The 26,373-nt window shown below is 34.6% G+C and overlaps 1 long non-coding RNA gene across 1 annotated transcript; it reads right to left on the bottom strand.

Annotated features, from left to right (window-relative positions):
• Positions 1 to 2,607: 2,607 nt before the first annotated feature.
• On the bottom strand, positions 2,608 to 26,330 carry LOC116089103. The gene is made up of 4 exons (XR_004118155.1): positions 26,286 to 26,330; positions 25,450 to 25,514; positions 23,862 to 24,062; positions 2,608 to 2,706 (listed from the first exon to the last, which is right to left on the bottom strand). It is a non-coding gene; the product is annotated as an uncharacterized LOC116089103 (long non-coding RNA).
• Positions 26,331 to 26,373: the final 43 nt, after the last annotated feature.

Raw genomic sequence — 26,373 nt, 5'->3', positions numbered from 1 at the left:
AAAAAGAAAGAGAGACAGAAATGACAAGCAAAAACTTCCCAAGTCAATTCAATTCAAAGTAGAAATTAAATATTTCTGTAAGTTCACTAATTTACTTATATATTTTTGATAAATATATCAGAAATTTCTTCTGATAGCCTTAACATTTATTTAAATAATCAGATGTTAATATTTTAGCAGCATTTCACATTTAAGAACACTGTACTTGAATTCTAATTTAAACATTTTAAAACAATCCATGGATGTTCATGAAGGCAGCTTTTATAATAATTGAAAGTGGTTTTGAAAATATACTTTGCCCAACAGGGATTTGTTATTGTTGTTTTTGTTTGTTTGTTTGTTTGTCTGTTTTTTGGAGAGGAAAAGGAGAAATTTATATGTAAATAAAGAAAATATCAAAAAAAAGAAAGAAAAGAAAATGTACTTTGTCTATTTTCATATTACTACTATTACTACTACTATTACTACTACTACTACTACTACGTGAAATTATTTTTCCTTTTTTGGTCTTTATTTATTTATATTTTTGGATTGGATTTTTCTTTATTTACATTTCAAATGTTTTCCATTTCCAGATCTCCCCTTCAGAAACCCCCATACCATCCCCCCTCCCCTGCCTCTATGAAGGTACTCTCCCACCCACCCACACTCTCCTGTCCTCTCACCTCTCACTCTGGCAGTCCCATACATAACAATAACAACTACTACAAGAAGAAGAAGAAGAAGAAGAAGAAGAAGAAGAAGAAGAAGAAGAAGAAGAAGAAGAAGAAGATGAAGGAGGAGGAAGAGGAGGAGGAGGAAGACAAGGAGGAGGAGGAGGAGGAGGAGGAGAGGAGGAGGAAGACAAGGAGGAGGAGGAGGAGGAGGAGGAGGAAATAAAGTTTTATAGGTATAAATATGCCTAAGCATATAGCATAATCTGACATCTTTTTAAATGAATACATAATTAGTAGGCAGATATTCATGAATAATATAAAACAAATGCCACAAGAATTTAAAGTCAACAATTATTATAGTTAATTCCTATCATTAATAGTTATCATTTTTTCACAAATGAGAAAATTCAGAATGAGGAGCAGCATCATTGTAGCCCTTCCCCCAGTCCATCTTCCATTCATTATATTCTCCAAGCTCTAAGTTGCTTTAGTTTCTAACACCTTCCATTTCTGCTGTGGTGTGTTGGACAAACAGGAGGTTATTTTTTTTTCTGTCTGCTTTCCTGTCATCATGATATAACATGTTAAAGCTTGCCCCATTTAAGTAACAGCTTTCAGAACTTATTGACTCAACCGTCAGGACTTGTGTCTGTTTTGTATTTCCCTGGAGAGAGAGATTTGAAAAGAGAAATCAGAGCATCCTTCAGTACTCTCCATTTCAAAGTCAAGTGTAGTCTGCTTAGGTGATCTGCAGAGAAGCCTCTCTCTCTCAATTCTCATCCAATATTCTTTCTCATCCAATAGTTCCAAATGTAATGGTGTGGTACATGCTCACATGGCTCAAGGCTTCCCCCGTTTGATTCTCCTAGAATTATCCTCTATTTTCCAACTCCACTATTTTTCTAAATTACTCATCTATAACATCTTTTCGGATGCTATCTTGTACCAGTGTGACATACATACTTCTTCTGTGCTGCTTGCTTTACCCCTCAGCAGTCACTGTTTCTCCATGATTCTAGTGTCTTGGTCGTTAAGATTGGGGTCTTCGATTAAAGTGAAACTCTCATGAGGTACTGCACTAACTTTGCTTACATTTCTTTTGCCAGGGAGTTAAGACTCTCCTCATTATGTCAGGAAAATGTGGATCAAATTTGAACTCACTGGAAAAACTGGGAAATTAAAACATATCACTTCTGCTTTTCTTGCTGCCTTGGAATTGTTCAGAATCAATTCAAAGCACTAGGTCTCTATATAACTTTTCCTTGGAATGGGATCTCAAGTCTCCAATAGGTTGCTATTTGAAAATAAATATATTCCTCTTTTTTTCTGTTGAGTGTATATTTGCAAGTATGTGTGCTTTTATGTGCATATCTCCATGCATATGGAAGTGAGGCCAGAGGAGCACATTAGGCATCTACCTTACTTCATTGCTTCAACCTCTATTACCTTACTTCATTGCTTCAATACAAGCCCTCTCTCTTAGGAACTGTAGCTCACTTGTTTGGCTAGGTTCTTGGGATTTGCCTGTTTCTATACTCAATGTTTGGGTTGCAAGAGTACGCAGTCAAGTGTAACTTTCCCATGAATCCTGGGTATTTAATCATAAGTCCTCAGGTCTGTATGGTAAGTATTCTTTCCACAAAGCCATTTCATCTCAAAAGAATACCTTTAAATATAAACCCAAAGTTTATTTAAAATTAGTTTTGTTTGAATAATGTTGGTATTTCTGAAAACTACTTAATTGTTTGTTTCCTTAAAGATAAGTAACAATCTTAATATTTGTGATTATTTATTGCTCTTCTTTCTCTTTAAATAAATTACTTTGTTTTAAAAGCTTAAGAGACAGTAGCAAACATAAGGTTGGAGAACTTGCTCAAATGTTTAGAGTCATGGCTGATGTTGCAGAGGACCTAGGTTAGATTCCCAGCACTCACATGGTAGCTAACAATTACCTGTTGTCTCCCAGTTCTAGGGCATCCAACACAGTCTTCTGTCTCCCTCATTCATTAGGCACTCTTGCTGTACACATGTATACATACAAGCGACATATCTATACATATAAAATAAGAACAAGAATATAAAAAAATTAAGAAGCAAAAAACTGTAAGTTTATTTTTCCACTAGCTATTTTGAGCAGCTTATTTTTAAAATTCTCCAGGGAACACTCAGACGTTTATGCAATTTAATAGCTTGTAATAAGTCAAAGATACTTTACATTTATATTTTATAATGAACACTGCCATAATTACCATTAGCATTTGAATAGATAATATCACTAAGAATATATTAATGTAACTCTCAATTAATCTGTATCATTTTTGAAGGAAGCGAATATTGAAAGGTGATAAATCAAATACTAACAATAATAAGAAACCAAACATTACTGCAGAACTTCCAGAGAAGAGCAATTAGGATGAAATCTCAAATGCATCAAATTATTATTGTTGATGAAAATGTCAGAGCAAGAGGAATGACAAGCACCAGTGAACTACAGTGAATGGTCAGAGCACAGAACTACAGAGAATGGTCAGAGCACAGAACTACAGAGAATGGTCAGAGCACAGAACTACAGAGAATGGTCAGAGCACAGATGGATTAGTGACCATCAATATGCTCATGTTTCATATGGTTAAATCCCTAGATGCATATTTGGTTAGTACCTATACCACAATAAAAAGCTTTAATTAAAATGTCAATAAGTCCTGCAGGGGATAAGTAAAATGAATTATTGGAAGAAGTAAAAGAGAAATTGTTTATTGTTAAATTATGTCTCCCAGTTGTCTATAAAGAGTTAAAATACTGGACAGAAAAATCAAGAAAATTTTAAAATATGATATAAAATGAAGAATTATTGATATTAGAATGAGCATGTACATTCATTTTTCATAAAATAATAAATATGTGATTCTAAAGTTGTATGATTTTTTTACATTATAGTTCTTGTACCAGATTATTACCGACTGCTTTTTGAACCAGTTACAAAAGGTCCGTAAGGAACTAAAATTACATAATCAGGTAATTTTCCTGATAAAGTGGATAAAAAGGCTAATACATACAGATGAGTTACAGAGTGCTTGTTTGTCAATTTTCAATTCATCCTAATATGTGCATGTGTACATGAGCAATTTCAGTATAAAACCATCTACATCATCAAAATGGTATTTAGATAATTCAGTCCAAAATAAACCTCATCTTATGTGACACAGGAAAAATGGCAACAGGAAAAAAATTAGAGTCTACCAGGCAAAGAATATGCTTCCCAATAGCATAGTGCAAAATAATTTTTCAGCTTTTACACACTGATGAAAATGTCAGTGTGATTCATGTCATAATCCCAATTTGTGTGTGTGTGTGTTTACTTTTAAATTTCCAGGAAATTTCCAGTACCTATGAGAGAATCTTGACAATGAACAATTAGAATTATTTACTTCAATTTTCATTTGGATTGAATTATATACAATTCAGAATACTAGCCTCTACGTATGTTAATGAGTAAATCTTTTTCTTCATCCTTTTTTTATTAGATATTTTCTTTATTTACATGTAAATATCTCCTTTCCCAGTTTCCCCTCCAAAAAACAAAGAAACAAACAAAAACAACAAAAACAAACCCCTGCTGCCTCCCCCTTCCTCATGCCTGCCACCCCACTCTCTCCCACTTATTGGCCTTGGCATTTCCCTACCCTGGGGCACACAACCTTCTTATGATGATGTATATTGTGGCAAGGCATACTCAGAAATTGTTATATCAAGGGAAAAGAAAAAGGTATTTAATAAAACCAGTTAAAAATTGGGATAGGGCCGGGCGGTGGTGGCGCACGCCTTTAATCCCAGCACTTGGGAGGCAGAGGCAGGTGGATTTCTGAGTTCGAGGCCAGCCTGGTCTACAGAGTGATTTCCAGGACAGCCAGAGCTACACAGAGAAACCCTGTCTCGAAAAAAAAAAAGCCAAAAAAAAAATTGGGACAGTGGATAAATGGCGTTTTATTGGATATGACAAGGCCAACTATTGTATTAAGTAACTCATTAAGGGTGTGATTGCTTGCATAAGACCTGCATAATACCGAAAAGCCAGTCAGATTTAGTGTGAAGGGGCTTAAGAATCCCTATTCTTCAATGAGTGGGCACTTATCTTCTGAGGGAGGCTCAGATTTCTTTATGTGTATGGCTCTTGGTAGGTGAACCATACTCCGGTGTTTGGGCCCTCATTGATTATTATATGGGCAATGTAAATGGTATCAATGGACTAGTTAAAAAGAATCTATACCCACAAAGTGTTGTCACTATGGCTGCCTAAGCACCTAGACAAGGAAGACAAGAATAGACATGTCAATGTTGACCAGAGAAAGCTAAAGAAGGCCTCAACCCTCCACAAAGAACTATAGGCAACTAATGCTGAGAATAAGAGAAACATTCTTTCCCCCTGGAAGAACAATGAACTAGTTACTAAGTGGTACTAAGTAACCAGCCATGAAATTACACATTCAAATAACATACACACTGAACAAGTTGTCTTTGCAGATGCATGTTGATATACAAATACACATTAATACAAACATACATATGCATATATACCCATATACATACATGCATTAATGTATATGAAGCCATAAATTTGAAAGAGAGCAAGGACGGTTGTATGGGAGAATTTGGAGTAATGAAATAGAATGGAAAATTAATAAAATTGCAATATATAAAATAAAAGCAATATTAAAAATATAAACAAATAAAAAGGAGGGCAGCTTTGAGGGGTGAGTTGCATCTGATAGGAGTCATGTTTAGGAGTGTGACCGAATATGATCAAAACACATTATAAGGAAATATTAAAGAATTAGAATATATGTATATATATATATATGAAAAATAGAATCTTGTTTATACATAATATTAATTGCTCAGAAATTACTCGGGTACTACTGAGCAATTAAGAGGGGGAGGAGAGATATTTCTTCATGGCTTCCTGCAAAATTGCAGCCAATTTTCTGTGAGCTAGAACTAAATGTCTGTGGTGTTAACCTTCCGAGATTGGTCTTTGTGCACCACAGCACAGCATATGCTATCCTGAGAGCGGCATTCAATCAATAATTGAAAAGAGGCAGAGAAGTTCTGTCCTTTGATGCAAATTTAGATTCAAGAGGCCACACAGGATTTACAACATTAAAATGTAGTACAAAAGATGAAAAAATTTATTTCTACTGTTTACAAACTGACACACAAATCCAAAGTTGTCAGTTATTCAAACTATCAAATACATATAAAACTGCTCAGTGAAAGAGGCATCTTTCCCATGGAACTCAAGGTTGAAGTGCATTTCAATTTGTAATAACTGTTAAAACACTTTCATCATGGTTCCTAAGGGCTTTTAATGTTGACAATAGAAAGACAGGAAAAAAAAGCATAATTGCAGGCTTAGAAAAGATAGGGTTGCAGTCTGGACCATATAGTGCCATAGTCCAGTTCTAAGCAGGAACAGGCTTTGGAGCATGTACCCTGCCAGAGGTGATGAAGTACTAATTACAGGCACTCTGTAACACAACCTACAGACTTCTGCTGCTTCATTCCTTGGCAACTGTCATTCTTCTAATCTTGTTTATTTATAGAAACATTATTTCTTTTCAGAAATCATCTGGATTTTTTGTTTTATGGCTTTCATGTACATGTTTTTATTTTTATCCTCTGAGTCCAGTTAGGGCTGTACATAAGCACATAAACTGTAGTAATCCACTTGGCAAGAGGCAGGAGGGCATGGTGAACCTCTCAGTGGCCATACTCCAAGGATAGGCTACTCCCTATCTTCAGCAGCCATCAGCTGCCAATTAGTCTTCATCAAAATTCCTCATCAAATCACCATTTCCTCTTGCAAGATTTCCATTCTTGAATTTGTTCTAAAATTCACTGTATTTGAATAACTCTCATACATTATCACCACTTTTCATGGCATTTATCAACTTTGCTTTCAAAATTTTCACTTTAATATTTTGTTAATTCATGAATATGTAAATCGTTTTATATTAGTTCCATGTCACATATTATCAATATGTAACTTTCTTATTACAAGTGCACTGTGATCACTTTTATAAGCTAATAGGTAAAAAGCACAGAAAAGAACTGAAGGAGAGAAGTTAAAAAAAAAAGCAAGGAAAGAAAGAATGAAAGAAAGAAAAAAAGAAAGTAAAATAGAAAGAAAGAGGTGAGCCTTAAACAAGGCTTACACGGATTTATATGCCCATGAGGACTTAGGAGAAGATGGTTTTCACCTTCATCCCATCAAGTCGCATTATTTGTTCTCTTACTCCATTAATCCATTTTCCCAAATATTATACTTCTATTTATTTTCCTCCTGTATAAACCCTGAGAGCTTTTACTTAATCCTCATCTCAGAGCTATTGAACACTATAATCATTCTTTGGAGTAAGTCGGCTTGGGGGAATTTTGCTCTTCACGGATCCTTAAAGAACGGAGAATAACATTCAACAATGCATTAGGAACATTTTAAGTGCAGAAAACACTGTGTGTGTCTCCTAGTTCTGCTGTGTTACTTTGCAAGATTCCTATTGATTGTGGAATCAAAGAACTGACATCCAAAAAATACTTATGCTTTAGTCTTTGTTTTGGAAAGTTATGCAGAAGTATATTAGTATGCTATATTTATCATACATTTTTAAATATTAAAAGGCTTGGCAATCAAAGAATGATAAGAGATACTAGCCAAGTAGAGTGTCCAGTCTCACAGCTGTGCAGCTGAGTGATTGTGTTGTACGTGCAAATAACCAGTCTCAGATTTCCAAAGACAGTAAACTCACCTGTTTTGCATAGTTATTGATAAAGATGTCTTCTCATATAATGTTATATTGCATACTAATGTAAAAAGAAGTGATATAAAGTATATTCACTGAGAAAAACATATGATGAGGTGAATGTATTCTTTTCGATAAATATAAGAACCTAAGCTTTCTTATTCTGAAGCCTTATTGCTCACCTTCTTCAGTCATGATTTAAAAGTTAGAGTGATTTCACTTGGAAAAACTATTAGTTGTACTTTTCCCATATCTCTATTAATTTTAGTTATCTACACTCAATATTCAGAGTCTTTTTGGAATAAGGAAATATTAGTTCAGAGGTTAATAGTGATCTACTTGGATCCAGAGGACCCAAAATCTGTTCTCAATATCTTAAAACCATCTACATCTTCTAGTGGTTACAAAGGTTATAATGACTCTGTCACCCACATGTATGTGCATATTCTTACACACAAATACACACATGCAGAGAGAGAGAGAGAGAGAGAGAGAGAGAGAGAACTATAAATGTAATAAATAATAAATCTTAGAGTAAATCTGTGAAACTGAGGTCTTCACAGCCTCTTCTGAGACCAACAGTATAATTTCTTTCTTGTCTGTGATATTCATACAAGTATTGTGTATATTGTATCCAAAATGCTTAAGACAAGAAATATTCCAGATTATAGCATTTTTCAGAAATGGCATTTCATCATATATAACAAGATCTCTTTAATATGAGACTCATGACTAAATATAAAAATCAATTTCTTTCCATATAAACCATGTTATTTTTTGTTGGAGATAATAGGAGTGATAAAAATGAAAATTCCATCAGTTCTGATTTAGCAGCTGAGTAATTCCAACCTCCCTGTTTGAATTGCTGTAAATATTTGCAGCATGATTTTCTTTCTCATCTTTAGAAGACATTTTTGCCATATATCTGCTAATTTGCAACAATGACTTTAATTTGACTTTTTTACACTCACACACATACTTGTAGAATATGATGTAAATACAGTTTTCATCCTTTTTCTTTCCTCTCTACTACCCAGCCCACCCAATTCCATGTCTGCTCTTTCTTTATCTCTCGCTTTAAAAAACAAATAAGTCAAAACAAAACAAATTTATTCAAAATTAGAAATCATAACCTACAAGCAAAACATATGTAAGATAAGAAAATGCCTAGGCAAGTTCTGGAGGAGAAACTACATTGAAGTACTGTAAATACCAAAATAATCTTATGTAAATATAGCTCATTTTGAGTTACAGATATTTTTTATGTGTAATTAATGCACCCCATATTAATTCTGAAGTCAAATTCAGGATCTCGTGTATCCTACTAAAGTAAAGTTTATTGAGTGATGCCTCAGACAAGCCTGAGTCTTTTTTACTTAAATAATATCCCCCAGAAGAACCAGAAAAATTTAAAGCAGATGCTAACATTTGTCAGCTATTTTATAATTATTTATCAAAAGTAACCTAAAATCAATAACTTTGAGTATTCAATTAGTATGTACTTATCGTAGACGAATCAGTGATGCAAAGTCACTGGAAATTTGATGCTGAAATAAGACCACGAGAGTTGAAAATAGTGTCCAAGCCTGTGTGCTATGCTATTTTCTTGTATTTCAGAAAGACCAACTTAATATAACTGAATGAATGCCTGCAGCTGCAGAGTTTTGAACGATCACACATGAATGTACTTGAATGAGCAATTACTGTAGAATATGAGAGTAATTCTTTGACATCTCAACTAAGAAAGGCTCATGATGTGATGATTTCATATAGGACAAGAGATAAAACCATATCCTGCCATTATTGTAAAAAATCTGTGAGGGGTCTGAGAGAAGGCATCATGCAATTCTTAAGAGTGCCCACATCAACACAATTTGATTCCATGGGAACTTCAAAAATTAATTCCAGTGCCAGAGGAATAATTTGCATTTTTCCCCACAACAGAATACTAAAATTTTTATGACAATCGATTTCTTAAAATATTAAACTCATATTTCTATTGAAATTTTCAAAAAAAGAAGTCTCTAAATGAAAAAAAAGACCTTAAAATTCACTAAAATGCATTGTCTATTAAACAAATTAAATCAAGAATAATGACTTTCTTGGTTATTTTTTGTCAACTGTACACAGACTAGAGTCACCTAGGAAGAGTGACTTAATTAAGGAATTGTTTCCATTGGACTGCTTTGTGGCCTTGTCTATGATGGGATTTGTTAATTGTTAGTAGATAAAGAAGTGTTTGGCTCACTGTCAGCAATGCCATTCCTATGCAGGTTACTCCAGATTGTTCAATAAAGTTAGCTGAACAAACTACAGAAAGCAGAACAAGCATCCCCCCATGGCCTCTGTTTCAGTTCCTTCCTCCTAGTTCCTGCTGGATTCTTATCCACTTTCCTCAATGATCCACTATACATGAAAGTGGATACCAAGTAAATCATTTCTTTTCCAAGCTGCTTTTGCTCACCATTTAATAACAGCAATAAAATTTAACTATCATCTTAATATTTCAAAATAAAACTTTTAAAACCTGGTCATTGAAGGTTACATTGGTTATAGAAATTTAGAAGTCAAAGTATATGTGGATACAATAGACTTATCAATGGGATGGTGATAGGTTCATTGTTAAAACTCATCTGTCAAATTCAGGCTTCTTCAGCTGGACTTAAAAGAGGGATTTCTTTCAAACTCTTGTCCTTGATGTTAAGGTTTCAATGCTTTGGTAATTTTAATGGAATGCCCCATATAGGCAGATATATTTGAGTGCCCGTACAACAGTTGGTGGAACTATTTGGGAAGGATTAGGAGGTGTGGTCTGGTTGGAAATGGTTCATCACTAGGGTCAGACTTTGAAGCTTCAAAAGCCAATATCACCTTATTTCCCTCTCTTCCAGTCTTACTCTTGTGAATCATATGTATACTCTCAGTTACTACTCCAGGCCCATGCCTGCCAGACTGTTGCCATGCTCCCAAACATGAGAGTTATGGACTCACCATCTGGAATCAACAACCCTATCAAAATTTTCTTTTATAAAAAAAAATGGTATATATGATCTACCCATAATGAAGCCTGATAAGAAAATTTCATAAAATAATTTAATTATTATAACCAGTTTTAGACATGCTCTGTATATAAACATGTTTTAAAATTCACTTATAGTTTAGGTATTAGAAAACTATCTGGGTAATATAGTCAATACTTATTTTGAAAATAGTTTAATACCCCACAGTTTCAAGATCTGAATTATACACTACAATCTTAGTAACACTGCTAATGATTATAAATATTAACAAAAGACTTCATTGACAGTCTATTTTCATGAAGACTTCTCAATATTTCAATATTAAATTCTAGGACTAACAATTCTATTTCCTAATACTTTGTTACTTTACATTTGGGAGAAATACTTTTCATAAATCTGTCTGCATTTACATATTACTGACTTCTTTTCTTATTTGGACATGTAATGGTTTCTTCTGAAGAGTTTATTAAACTCTAGAATTCCTCAATACATGTTATGCATTCAGGTAGTTTTCTAAAAATCTGTGTTTTTTCGTTTGTTCTTTTTACAAACAAATGTGTTCAAATTTAACACTATGGAAGCATTCTGCCTACATTTTCTTTCTTACTATTGATATTTTTGATGGCATAAATACTCTTCAAACTATTCAGGAAAATAATGGCTCCTCTAAAACCCTGGAATTCCTTGTATAGGATTCTGAGCTTCATTGTTAGGTGCTCTGAACAATGATATGGTGTAATTTCTTACACATTAAATAACGTAGAGAATTCAATGAAATGATAATAAAGACAGTTTCTATAAAGATAAAAAGTGAGACATAACATGAAAATTGTTTTAGCAGACAAAAGGAAGTGTAACAAAGTTCTGTTTTATTTCATTGATATTCCTGTTATAAAGATAAAATACTCTCAAAAATTCATCAGAAAGGACAAAGATTTTGGATTAACATATATGTGTCATATACGTCTATGAATCATTGTGGTAATTAGGTGTTCAAAGGAGTGAGGACTTTAAGCATCAGGTCACATTGCTTCCACAGTCAAGAAACAGAGAACAAAGCATGCTTATAGAATTCAGGTCATTCTCATCTCTCCATTTAAGTAAGCCAGTTTGCTTGCCCAAGGTATCATCATGCACAGAATTAATACAAGTCTTCCTGTGCCAGTTCACAATTACTACTAACCACTACCAACAATATAAACTCAATGAGAGAGAAAGTCTCAATGTCACATTTTAATTCTAAAAATGTCCAAACTAGTATATATAAATTAATAAATTTTGTATATGCAATATTTGCAACCCTAAAATAAAGAGGATCTACCCAGCAGCTGACCAAAACAGATGCAGATATTGACCCATAGCCAAACATTAGATTGAGCTTGAGATGTTTTGTGGAACATCTGTGAGAAGGACTGAGGAAACCAGAGTGGATAGGGACTCCAAAAAAGAAGATAAAGAGTCAACTAATTTGGACCTTGGGGGCTCCCAGAGATGGAACATCCAACAAAATAGCATACAAGGGTTGGACCTAGGCAGCCTGAACATATGCAGCAAATATGTAGCTTGATCTTCATGAAGATTCCAAAACAACTGGAGTGGAAGCTTATCCAGACTCTGTTGCCTGGATATCCTTTTCCCTTCATTGGAGTGCCTCATCTGGCTTCAATTGGAGAGGATATGCCTAGTCCTGCAGCAAGTTGATGTGGCAGTGGTGTTGGTAACCCCTGGGGAGGGAACTTACCCCTTCTCAGAGGTAAAGGGGTGGAGTGGGGAAAAGGAGCCCTGTGAGGCAAATACTGGGAAAAGAGGGGGTAGCTGTGATTGGGAACCAAAGTGAATAAATAAATAAACTAATGGAAAAAAATAATGAGAACTTCATAAAATAAATAAAATAAATAAAAGTGCTTTGCACCTTGATATAGGAAAGCGATATAAAGTAAAAATTTAATACTATATAACTGTAACAGCATTAAGTATAAAGTATATAAATATATTAAACTGTAATATATATTACAACACATATGTATGTGTATATTTCTCTAAACTATTCTGTCATCTGGAGAGACGGCTCAGTAGCTAGCAGCCTATGCTGCTTTTCTAGAGTATTCTGATTCCTAGCACACATATCAGGCAGTTCAAATCGATCCCTTTCCCCTTTCTAGACTCTGCAGAAATGTGAATTCAAGTGTTCAAGTGAAGTATCCACATGTGTACATTCACGCATCTAATAAAAAGTGACAATAAAGCACATATAAACTATAAACTACTATATTACATTGCTGTTGATAATTTTATAATCTGTATAAATTACAGCTGATGATGGATGATCTCATAGAGAAGCATGGGACATGCATTTAGTGTGATGGCACAACAACACAGAGTAAATTTTATGATACTCTTACTGGTCATTTGTGATACATTTGTTAATCTATTCCAATGGAAACCTTAAATAAATAAGAAAAATTAACTGCAGAAATAAGTACAGTGTTTTCATCTTAATCTCCTATTTTCATGAACTCTACTAAGTCTAGTGATAAAAATTTTAATTTGATAAACTGAATGTCATAATGCTTTCCACTTCCAAGTCTTTGTATAATATAATGATCTCTCATGGCATTAATATATTGATGCAAATAGAAAGAAGTGGGACCCATTATTGGTTGCCTCATCTTCTTGCCTTTGTAATCTTGGCACATTCCTATTCTTAAATGTCCTGAATGGAACCATGTATTTCTTTCTTTCTTTCTTTCTTTCTTTCTTTCTTTCTTTCTTTCTTTCTTTCTTTCTTTCTTCCTTCCTTCCTTCCTTCCTTTCTTTCTTTCTTTCTTTCTTTCTTTCTTTCTTTCTTTCTTTCTTTCTTTTTTTGAGACAGGATTTCTCTGTGTAGCCCTGGCTGTCCTGGAATTCACTCTGTATTCCAGGCAGGCCTTGAACTCAGAAATCCACCTGCCTCTGCCCCCAAAGTGCTGGGATTAAAGGCATGCACCATCACTGCCCGGAGGAACCATGTATTTCTTGATGAATAATATCCCCCATCTTTCTCAAACAAAGTGTATGCAAGTGCTATGTTTTCATTCTACCATGGAGAGTTCAGAAGAAGTCTTTCTTTTTCTAGCTTGTCTTTAACAATATCTTTCGTTAGAAACTACAATGTTAATAAAACTACTACTCTTAGTATTAATTGTTTTGTGCTTACTTAAAGACCTCAAGATCTGTAAATTAACTAGATTTCAAGAAACAAAAATAATGTGTTTGGAGTCACAGTCCTTTGAGAAGAAATAGGTTTATTTAATGGTAAGAACAACAAGAAAATAAAACATGAACAACAAAGAAAGGAGATATATTTAAAATGATTTTTTTTTGCTATTTGTACTATAACTGTATTACAATTGATAACTAAATGTGAATCATAAATGGTGTCATCAAATGCTATATATTGAGAATTAATCTATACTTTAAAAATACCACGTTTTATAGATACACAGCTTGAGTTTTATAAACATTCAAGAGTCATCATTTATGGGGCATAATTCTACAAGTTAACATGAAAGGTTTAAATGTATAATTAATCTCTATCATATTATAATTTTGATTCCCTGTACTGAACTGCATAAATAGCCACATGTGAGCATAAGTAGATTTTAAATGGATAGATCCAGGGAGACAGATAATAAATGATTTTAGTAACGAATGTTTTTAAATGCCTTATAATAAGTTGTTTATGAAGCAGTAAGCTGTGACAGCTTAGTAGTTTATCATAACACAGTGATTAATTTCTATATCTTCATGGAGTTCTTCTATAGGACCATATATTCTACTCATAGTTAAAAGAAAATGGACATAACATAATAGGCAAACAAAGGCCTTTTATCATTGATGTAAAATGGGCATATGTATTTAATGTAGTTAATGCTACCTTGTTATGCTTCCATCTCACTGAACGAAGAAATGCCCCTGCTATGGTTTCTGGTAGAAACTCACATTATCTGTATATGTATGTATGCCTTTAGAATTGACGGCTGCTGGACAATCAATTAATGTTCCCTTTCTAAGCTGTATACAGTACTTTACGTATGGTTGAGTCATTATGATGATTTGTATATGCTTGGCCCAAGTGTAGCTTTATTGGAGTTGGTGTGTCACTGTGGGCATGGGCTTTAAGACCTTCATCTTAGCTGCCTGGAAGTTCGTCTTCCATTAGCAGCCTTCAGATGAAGATGAAGAACTCTCAACCCTGCCTGCATCACACCTGCCTAGATGCTGACCTGCTCCCACCTTGATGATGACAGAAAGCACCTCTGAGCCTGTAAGCCAGCCCAATTAAATGCTGTCCTTTTTAATATTTGACTTGGTCAGGGTGTCTGTTCACAGCAGTAAAACCCTAACACAGTCATCAAGGACTTTGGACTCATTCAATAAGAGGGAGACCATACCTGGAACTGGAAACCTAGTGAACTACTTAGTGCCAGTGAGATCATGGTAATTAGAGGAAAATCTACAACCACAGCTTTATTAAAACATTATAATGCTAATGATGATTTGTATTCATTTGTTCTTACATTTGTAGATTAATATAGTCTTTATCTTTCCTCAAAGAAATTTCTGTTTGCAACATTCAGACACTATTACTACATGAATCCACAACCCATGAAGAGTTGTATACTCTGGTCCTAACAGCTACATCTAGAAAACCATTCCTGTACCTAAGGTGCAGGGAACAGAGAAGAGAATGGCAGATTTATTGCATGAAAAAGTCGAGCAGGGATTTTGTCAGAACAGTGTGTCTTCTAGTCATGTCAGAAGTTGCACGCATTAAGTGTCACCTGCAGGACTGTGAGCAACTGTGAGCTGAACAGGATGATAACAATGAGCAAGCAAGACTGTACAGATTATTTAACAAATGGAAGTAACTTGAAAACTTTTAGTTCTTTGAATTTTAGCTATCATATTTAGCACAATTTCAAATTAATTTTTATATAGCCATGTTCATATAAGACAGGTTTGCCATTAAATACCTATTCTCTAGTGCCCTGTTGTCTAATTTTAGTATTACTCTTATATTTTATATTCAGATTTTAATTGTAAGTAACCTGTCTGGTTTCTAATTGCATCCTGTTTGATATTGCATTTAGTCATTTATAAATTATTTAGTACTGTTATGCCATTCTACTTTCAATTCTGTTAAATTAATACTGACAAATATTTTTAAGTACTTACATATTAAGATAAATTAATTTTGTTCTTTTTTGATTTTATAGTACCGTGTATTTTTATTAGATATTTTCTTTATTTACATGTCATATGATTTCTCTATTGCCAGTTTCCCCTCCAAGAAAACCAAACACCAAAAACTGAAAAACAACAAGAACAAACCCCTGTTGCCTCCTCCCTCCCCCTGTTTGCCACACCACTCTCTCCCACTTATTGGCCCTGGCATTTCCCTACACTGGGGCACAGAACCTTCACAGGCCAAGGGCCTCTCCTCCCATTGATGATCGACTTTGCAATCCTCTACTATACACATGCTTCCAGAACAATCAGTCCCACCATGTGTACTCTTTGGTTGGTGGTTGAGTCACTGGGAGCTCTGAGGGTAATAGTTAGTTCATATTGTTGTTTGTCCTAAGGGGCTGCAAACCCTTCAGCTCCTTTGGTCCTTTCTCTAACTCCTTCATTGGGGACCCTGTACTCAGTTCAATGGATGGCTGTGAGCCTCTGCTTCTGTATTAGTCAGGTACTGTCAGAGCCTCTCAGGAGACAGCTATACCAGCCTGGCTTGTCCTTCCTTCAGTCTCTGCTCCTTAGTTCGTCTCTGCAACTCCTTCCATGGGTATTTTGTTCCCCCTTTTAAGAAGGAATGAAATGTCCTCATTTTGGTCTTCCTTCTTCTTGAGTTTCTTGTGGTTTATGGGTTGTTCTTCCTGTTCCTAATGTCTGGGCTAATAACCACTTATCAGAGAGTGTAATTTTGTTCTTTATGTTCTTCTTTTTGTTGGTTTGGTTTAGTTACAGGTTTTCTCTGTGTAGCTCTCACTGTCCTGGAACTCTCTCTGTAGACCAGGCCAGCCTTAAAATCACAGTGAATCTCTTATCTTAACCTCCAGAGTGTTTGAATTAAAGGTATGTTCCACCAGTGCCCAGCTCAACACTTAATTAGCTTTCCATATTTTAGAGTTGAACAAATTTCTTCCACATTCTACAGAATATAATAGGTTTAAACATTTTAAACCCATTCAATGACCCTCAGATATATGCACATTTATGTATGTGTATATATTTATATATATATGTGTGTGTATATGTATGTATATATCATATTAAGATACACAATGTTTAATTATATATGGTCATGCATAATGTATAGTATAATTTATGGTGTATGATATATATCATATGATATAGAATGATTTTTGATATACAATATAAAATGTGTACATAACACACATGTATAACTGTAGCATTATTATTATATGAAAACTTATTATTGTATTGATTGATATCATTTACTTTATTGTCCTTTTCTTTCTCTCTCCCATTTGTACAGAGAGGTTTATTGGTTCAAGGTAATTTTGGATTATGTACCAATACTTTCCTTAATAAAAAATGAAAACAGGAAATCTATTAAGATTATTATCTTTATTACTACATATATTTAATTTCAGTTAATAATTAACACTTTTTAATATAAATGAAAAGTTGCTGCATTCAATTTCTAGAAGACCTGTTGAAATCTAACAAAATGTGGACCAGATCAGAATTTTTTCTGCTTTTATTCCTGGACATTGTTTAAGTCTATTGAGTCAGTGCTAAGCCTTTTAAACAGCGAGCAATAAAGAAAGAATTTTTTTTTATATTCCACTGGAAGTCTTCTATGCATGTGTGTTGTGGGCCTAATATCAGCTAGTTTATGCTGCCTGTTTGGTGGCCCAGTGCTTGAGAGATCTCAGGGCTCCAGATTAACTGAGACTGCTGGCCCTCCTACAGGATTGTCCTCCTCCTCAGCTTCTTTCAGCCTTCTCTAATTCAACAACAGGGGTCAACTGATTCTGTCCGTTGGTTGGGTGCAAATATCTGCCTCTGACTCTTTTAGTTGCTTCATGTGTCTTTAGGAGGGCAGTCATACTAGGTTTCTTTTTGTGAGCACTTCATAGCCTCAGTAATAGTGTCAGGCCTTGGGACTTCCCCTTGAGCTGGATCCTACTTTGGGTCTGTCTCTGGACCTTCTTTTCCTCTCCAGGATCCTCTCCATTTCCATCCCTGTAATTCTTTCAGACAGGAACAATTATGAGTCAGAGATGTGACTGTGGGATGTCAACCCTATCCCTCACTTGAAGTCTTGTCTTTCTGCTGGAGATGGGCTCTATAGGTTTCCTCTCCCTACTGTTGCACATTTCATCTAAGGTCCCTCCCTTTGAGTCCTGAGAGTCTCTCACCTCCCAGGTCTCTCATCCTGAGTGAGATAACTCAGAACCAAGAGGACAAGTGTGGCATGTACTCATTAATAAGTGGACACTAGCCAAAAAAAAGTATCGAATACCCAAGATACAGTCCACAGAACTCAAAAAGTTCAACAAGCTGAAGTGACCAAGTGAGGATGCCTCAGTCCCACTTGGGAGAGAGAAGAAAGCAATGACAAGTGAGGAGGGAAGAAGGGACCCAGGAGGCAAGTGGACTAGGGAGCGGGAGTGTAGGGGGAGGAGGAAACCTGATCTGCTATTGGATGAGGGAAAAGGATTGAAATCCTGAGGGCCAGCAGAAAGAATGGAAACAGGCAACCTCGGGAAAAAATATTCCTTTAAGTCACCAAAGAAAAGGCTATAATAAAAGCAGTTTTTTATTGTAGAGAATATCTGCAATAAAATATCTGACAGTTCGTTGAGATTTTTAATATTAGATTTTATCATCCAAAAATCAAAAAAATAATTCAATACAAATTGTAAATTTAAATGGCAGATGTGTTATAGTCTTATTGACTTTGCTGTTAGGGCTAAATTGGATCTCTTTATCCACACTGTAGTACAGGCTTTCTAGATTCTGATTTAATTCAAAAGTATACTCTTCATAAACTTATTAAAATGCAAAATTTATACTTAACATTGTTTACAAAATTATAAAATAACTTATTAAATGTTCTATTTCAGGAAGGAAAAGGTTATGTGCCAAAATTTAATTAGTGATCTTGTGATACAAAATATTCCACATTGGTTTAAACATATGCACATCTGGGATTTTATGCAAAACAACTAGGATTTTAAAGGTCAAGTGTTTAAGCTAAAGGGTTACAAAGTTACCAATTTGCAAACCCATAGAATGAGCAGCTTTTCACCAAAATACAAATTAACTTGAGAAAGGAAATGAACACAGATCTCATCTTACATATATATTATTTGTACTGATATACTGTGACTTTTATAGTCTAGGCCGTGCACATTTTCATGCTGAGAAGGAATTCACAATAAGCAGTTATATAATGGGCATGTGTGTAATTGACTCCACACATAAGGTAGCCAAGGGAGGCCTAGTCTCTAGTCCTGTGTCTCAGAAAAAAGACTATAAAAACTTATCAATAGCATATAACTGAGATATTGTTTAGCCTACTTATCTCTACTGTTCAATCAAAATATCTAGTATTGAAGTAGGAGAAGTTGTATTACTTTCTAAGTAATTTCTTGTGGTTGTGAATTTTATATATATACATATATATATATGTGTGTGTGTGTGTGTGTGTGTGCATGTGTGTGTTTGTGTGTGTAATAAAATGTCAATGTTGAAGATATATGTCCAGATGTGAATATGTATATATAATTTAAAAGTACTGAGTTATGATTTTTAATTCAAAATATCTAGAAACACTATTAAAAATCCAATCTAGAATGAACTTTGAAGCATAGTCAGTGTCTTTCTGAGGATCTCTGTGACCTCTATAATCAGCAAAGTGGAAATTCACAGGAGGCAAGAAGGCAGATCAGTTTAACACAACTAAGCCTCTAGTATTGGTTCAAATTCGGAGTCTAACCCCAAGTGGTTTTTTGTTTGTTTATTTTGTTTTGTTTTGTGTGTTTTTGTTACTTTGTTTATTTACATTTCAAATGTTGTCCTCCTTCCTGGTCTTTCCTCTGCAGCCCACATCCCATTCCCCCCTCCCCTTTGCTAAAGGTTTCTCCCTCACCCACCTGCTCTAACTTCCCCCTATGCTTAAGCATCAAACCTCCACTGCACCAAGCACCTTCCTTTCCACTGATGCCAGATAAGGCCATCCTCTGCTACGTATGCCGCTGGAGCCACAGGTCCCTCCATGTGTACTCTTTGGTTGAGGTTTTAGACCCTTGGACCTATAGGTGGTCCAGTTAGTTGATAATTTTTGCTTTTCCTATGCTGTTGCAATCCCCTTCAGCTCCTTCATTCTTTCCCCTAACTTTTCCACTTAGGTCCCACATGCTCTGTACAATGCTTGATGGTTGGCTGTGAATATCTGCATCTGTATTAGTCAGGTGCTGGCAAAGCCTCTCAGATAACAGCAATATCAAGATTCTGTCAGCAAGCACTTCTTGGCATCAGCAATAGTGTAGGTTTATGGTGTCTGGAGAAGGGATTGATCCCAAGATGGGGTGGTTTGAGTTGTTTCTTTTAAGCATATTTAAGCACAATACAGTTTAGCGAAAACTTTTCTGATGATAATTAACTCAAGAAGATAAGCAAAATAAAGGTCAGACAGGACAACATTGAAACTCTTTGTAAATACCTATAACATCTTCTAAAACAATAGGATTTATAGATTGATTGAGAGTACAGGCTATTTTAAAGTTCTAGTGGAGGGTTCAGTTTATTCTTCAGCCTTCTAACAAAAAGGTTACCAAACTAGAGTGTACAAAGACCTACATCCCTTCTCCATCTTCATCTATGGACTCAGGGAATGAATTTAATATTTGAGTTTAAGTTTCAGTGATGACTAAAAGCACCCATCTAAAACCTCCCTGTGAGCTGTAAAGCCCACATACACAGTAAACAAGTGCTGAATTTCTGGAAACTTTAGGGCATATATGAATCGTTTTTAACCTCTAAAAAGCATTACATTAAATAACATTATTTAATTTAGGGTGAATGCTCTTATGACTGTCAGCATAGGTCTTTAAGATTGACATTCAAAACTTCTAAAAGATGTACATAAAATACTAATATTGCTTGTGTGTGTGTGTGTGTGTGTGTGTGTAGCTTTCATACAATGTAGTTATTTCTATTCTATTTGATATGCTTTACATATTTATTCTCCACTTACTTAATCTCAACAAAATAGATTGTTCAACCATAGTATGACCTTAAACATCATAAGTAAGGAACAAGATGAGGATCTTTCCAAAAACCTTTAGTAATGTATTTTATCCTGGAAATTTGTAAACACTCCATTGAAGTGTATAACCAAACTAATAAAATATGTAAGAACTGAGAAGGACTATCTGACCTTATAAAGATAATATGAGAATGGTTAAGAAATGATTTAAGGGGCCGGTGAGATGGCTCAGTGGGTAAGAGCACAGTCTGTTCTTCTGTAGGTCATGAGTTCAAATCCCAGCAACCACATGGTGGCTCATAACAACCCATAATGAAATCTGATGTCCTCTTCTGGTGCATCTGAAGACAGCTACAGTGTACTCATTTATAATAATGAATAAATCTAAAAAAAAAAAGACAGCTACAGTGTATTCATATAAATAAAATAAATAAATAAATGATTTTTAAAAAAGAAATGATTTAAAATACCCATGCCATTTTATTTCACCACACAAAATCAAAATGAGTTACAATTTTGAATATTAAATTTAAAAAAATTTAATCTGTAATGCTTAATGCTCAGCATGATGAAAATGCAAACTATAATGATATCTTTACATAGTGGTGGTAGATGTAAAAATGAATATAGAAACAACTCCCCCAAAACAGTAAGCTCTATAATACTACCAGCATCATGGACTATGGTAGAGATAAGAAAAAAATATAATTAAAGGGAAGGATTAAATCAAGGAGACTTAAGTTACTTAGCTGACTTGTGTATGGCCTAAGTGTATTTGCTACAAGTTAGACTAGGTGGTTAGTTCATGAGGTACTGCCTGGATATACACAATCAGAGGTAAATCTCCCATGTTTTGATGTCTCAGATCCATTCCACTGGTATTATTCAATTGGGGTTATAGCAGTTTTCACAAAGTCTTTGACAAACCAACCACATGCATCACCAGCACCACTTTGAGAAACTGGATCCCAGAAATACAAACTGAGACACTCCAGAGGTATGGCCAACCTGCTTCAGTTAAAGATATCTGGAAGGGATCCTCACAATGACCAATCTGAGATGGGGCTTCACCACAGAACCTGACATTTATATGATGTAAGAGTAAGAGATGAGGGTGAGGATGCTGCTGCTGCTCTCCTGCTATGATAAATCCTGATCAGTCTGACAAAAAATGCCTTAACCATTTAAAAATATATCAGCAGATTTCTGTAGGACACATTTTTAAGATCCTAACTGAGGAGCAATGATCAGATAGACAGAGTGTAATGAGGGAAAAATCAAATGCACACCATGAAAAGGAATGGAGGAAAGGACAGAGAGATTCAGGCTGAGATCATAGGTTAAAAGGGTCCAGATGAAACAGATAAAATGAACAGATGAGAAACTAGAGATGCTGAGTCTTTAATGGGAAGGCACAGGTTTCAACATCTTCTTCCTGGTGTTCTCTCTTGTCCTGTTATTGGGACATTGTACCTGGCCCCATTTCTTAACATTCTTGTAAAGGACTAGAAATAGAAACCACCATTATGAGTTATGAAAACACTGTTTCCTTTAAAACTAAATGAGAAGGGCAAGAATTTAGACTTTGCTATTAATATGGACTTGGGTAGCTTAGACTAGATTTGGTTTAAATGATAAAAATGTGCTAGTATTAAAACATGAGTCATACATACATACATACATACATGCATTCTCTGCATATATATATATATATATTCAATGATTATATAATATAAAAACACCACTTTTTTGATAAAGAAAATGAAAGAACACTCAGGTGGTTATGTCCACACAGACAAGTCAGCCACCAAATGAGAAAGGCAATTTTTGCTTGCTCATGATGGTATTTAGTGATAAATTCATTTTTTAGTATAGAATATATATGGTAATTTATCAACCTTATAAATTTATTCATTTTTAAGGATTTATGACCTATATATTTATATATATTCTAAATATATATTATAATATTCTTCCATTCTCGATGCCATTTTACTTTTATTTTAAACACACTTGAACTTGGAGCAACAGAACCAACTTTCAGCAAGTTTATGCTATTTATGTTGGTGAACATTTTTTTTTCAGCTTTGAGAAACTTCATCTTGATGGTTTTAAACTTCTCCAAACTACATCACTATTTCCATTTATGGAACTTATCTTTCAAATTGCCTCATAGCCTCTAAGACCTTCAACCCACTACTTTAAACACAAAAATATGAAAATCATTTTTTTCTCATTTAAGATGGAACTCCAAATAACTTTTTGAATTGGCAAAGCTTACAAAGATAGAATATCAAATTGAATAAGACATTCCCTTATTCTTTTTTTGGAATGTTTGCTATGACTTAACAATGACAATATGATTGTCTCCCCTGTGGTTCTCCATATAGTTTTTGTAAGAAAACAAGATTTTTTTTTAAATGTGTTAAAATTTTCATGAGAAATAATTTTAATGCGAGAACCATTTTTTATAAAAAAATCTTAAAATCTCTTACAATATAAATGTTAATACTTAGTTTCTTATATGTTTTTATTATATGTGCTTCAGAATATTCTAGCGATTATAAAGATTTCCTTCTATTATACTACAAAGGATATTGTCTATACATGATTTTGGTATTTTATCTTAATAATGTCAAAGAATAGATCTAATCAGCCTTGAAAGCTAAGCTTAATTCTTCAAATATGGAAACAAAACCAAACTGTCTGCTGCTCAATACAACCATAGAGTAGGCAAAGCGCACCACATAATATGTTGATACAAAATTATCAGGAAGTCTTTTCTGACTGAATTAATATTCGGACTTAGACATGTACCACCATATACTCTAAAGTTCTAAATAGTCTTGTTAGCCCCAGTGGCATAGCAGGCCTGTGCACTCGGCAATACAGTTGTACAAAGGTAATTGTACCATTCAAAATAGGAAGAACTTTTATTTTGCCAAAACAGAGTCAAGGATACATAGGATAAAGATTGTAGACCAAATCTGTAATACCTTTTCCACATCAAGTAAGAAAATTATCTAGCAATGAATTTGGTTTATTCAGAAGCATTTCTATTTAGTCCTAGGACTTAATTGTAGGAGAAATATCCACTTACACATATCCTAACTGTTCTGTTTTTGATGATACAGATACATAGCCTTCAGTTTCTATTTCACAGATGTTCTCTCATATCTTTGCAAACAGCTGCAATTAGTTGTGCAGATGGGTCAGGCTGAGGGCACACTCTGCAGCACTCAGGTTTGCTAAGCAATATTCCACATCAACAGTGAAGAGCCTCCTTAGAATTCAGCAGCATCTGAAATGCACAGAAATGAAAACCCTAATTATCTATGCATTTCAATTTGATGATTCAACAATTTGTCATGTAGTCATCTAAGTGTGCTGGAATTTTTTTTCTTTTTATTTTTTTGTTGTTGTTGTTTTGTTTTTTTCAAGACAGGGTTTCTCTGTATAGCCCTGGCTGTCCTGGAACTCACTCTGTAGACCAGGCTGGCCTCGAACTCAGAAATCCTCCTGCCTCTGCCTCCCAAGAGCAGGGATTAAAGGCATGTGCCACCACTGCCCTGCAGAAAATTTCTTAATAAAAATAATTGAAGTATACTTTAATATTCCCACTGAGAGATATCTAATTTTGTAGATTTTTTTCTTAAAAGTCTTACTGTAAAAAACTATGGTGTCAACTCAATCTCAACTTACATATTTTCTATAAGTTATTAGGTAAAAATGACATAATAATATGAACTCAGCTTATGCTAGATAACTGTGCTTGTGTGCCTATATGATAATAAAAAAAATTTTAAGTTACCTTTCCACTCAATACAATTGCTTAAGGGCAACAGTGGGTATTCATTAAATCGCTGTAAAGCTACAATGCTTTATTTACATTTAAACATGTAAATTTGCCAGGCAGAATGCTACTTGTCCATTCCTCCCAGTACCCATATGCAACCAAGCTCTAGGTTTTAACTTTCTCTCATCAGAATGAAGACGAACCCCACACACAGCCTTGTATTTGCCAGACAAACATTCTACCACAGAGCTGAATCTCTAACACCCACACTGTCTTATACAACTTTATTCTGTGATTTCAGAAGGCAGAAGCAATTGGGTCTCTGTGAGATTGAGACTAGTATGTTCTTCATAAGGAGTTGCAAGACAGGCAGAACTACATTGTGCAATTCTGTCTCTCCACAAAATAAAAACAAAGTAACAACAGCATTAACAAAAAATCAGTAAATAAAAGCAATCAGACAAAAAGCATATAAAAGTGTCCAAATTTTCATCCAGATATACTAATACACTTTCTGTGTACCTAACAATTAACCTCACAATTTCATGTATTTACAAGTACTTGCATATTGCAGCTTTACCTTAAAAGTATACAGAGAGGTACATGGGAAGATAGGTCATTTGGTAAAGTGCTTGCAGCACAATCATGAAAAACTGAATTCAGATCCCCAGACCCCATGTAAAAATGCCTGGCATACCAGTACAAGATTATAATTCCAGTGATGGTTGATCAGAAATAAGAAATTAAACCATGGCTTAACCAGTCTGTAAGATCTGTGAAAGTCAGGTTCAGTAAGAAACCATGTTTCAAAAAATAAGGTAGACAATATGTCATCCTTTAGGTTCCACAGACACAATGTCAAGCCTTCAAATTTGGGGAAAAGCATACTTACCTTTTCTAAAATTTGCTCAGCAAATGCTTTCTGTTAATTCTTGTGATATCTTGAGGGTTGTGCCACTAAATGTAAATATATAGATGTCTCTTTTATTTTATGAGTTTATTTTCTTGGCTTATATTAAGAAATGGTGTGGGTGTATCATGTGATATATCTACTTTTAGATTTTTGAAATACTGCCATACCATTTTTCCATTGATGTTATATTAATCTCCATTTCCACAAGAATATATAAATCTCCCTTTCTGTAAATATATATTACTTTTTATTTATTTTATTGGTAGCAGCAATTTAAATTTGTGTAAGTTGTCATCTCAGTCTGGATTTAAATTCATCTTCCTATTGGTTAAATACATTGACACATTTTTCCCTATAGTTTTGGTATATGGAATTTTTTGAGAAGTGCTACCCAGGAAATTTTCAATCACTTTGAGGATTTTGCGTTGATAGGAGAACAATTTAGATGGGGAAGCAACTTCAATCTCAATTTTACTAATTCTGAGAGATAAACACATGAACATCCATGAAGCAACAGCCAGGAAGAGGGAGACGAAAAAACAAAACAAACAAAAACAAAACCAAAACCAAAAACAACAGAGAAAAATCTCCACAACTTCAGAGAAGGCCTCCATGTTTAACAACCACTTGCATCGCTAAATCAGAGGTATGTGACTAAGGGTGGGGTGGGGTAGGTTTGTTGGGGCGGGGGTTGAGAAATCCTAGAGGATCAGGAAACATGTGCCTTTGCTTTGGCCAATATTCAAAGAGTAGAGATAGAAAGAAGAAAAAGTGAAAAATGTAACTTTCTCAAATTAAGATTCAGGAAAGCCCACATTCTTAGCTGTGCTCTGTGATGGAAACTGTACTCAGGGGAGGAGCTTCCGGAAGCCTATGCCTACTATCACTTTATGAGATAAATAA

The sequence above is a fragment of the Mastomys coucha genome, unplaced genomic scaffold (assembly GCF_008632895.1).
Source record: "Mastomys coucha isolate ucsf_1 unplaced genomic scaffold, UCSF_Mcou_1 pScaffold14, whole genome shotgun sequence".
In the NCBI taxonomy this organism is placed as follows: domain Eukaryota; kingdom Metazoa; phylum Chordata; class Mammalia; order Rodentia; family Muridae; genus Mastomys; species Mastomys coucha.
This window is presented reverse-complemented; position numbering and strand designations above follow the sequence as displayed.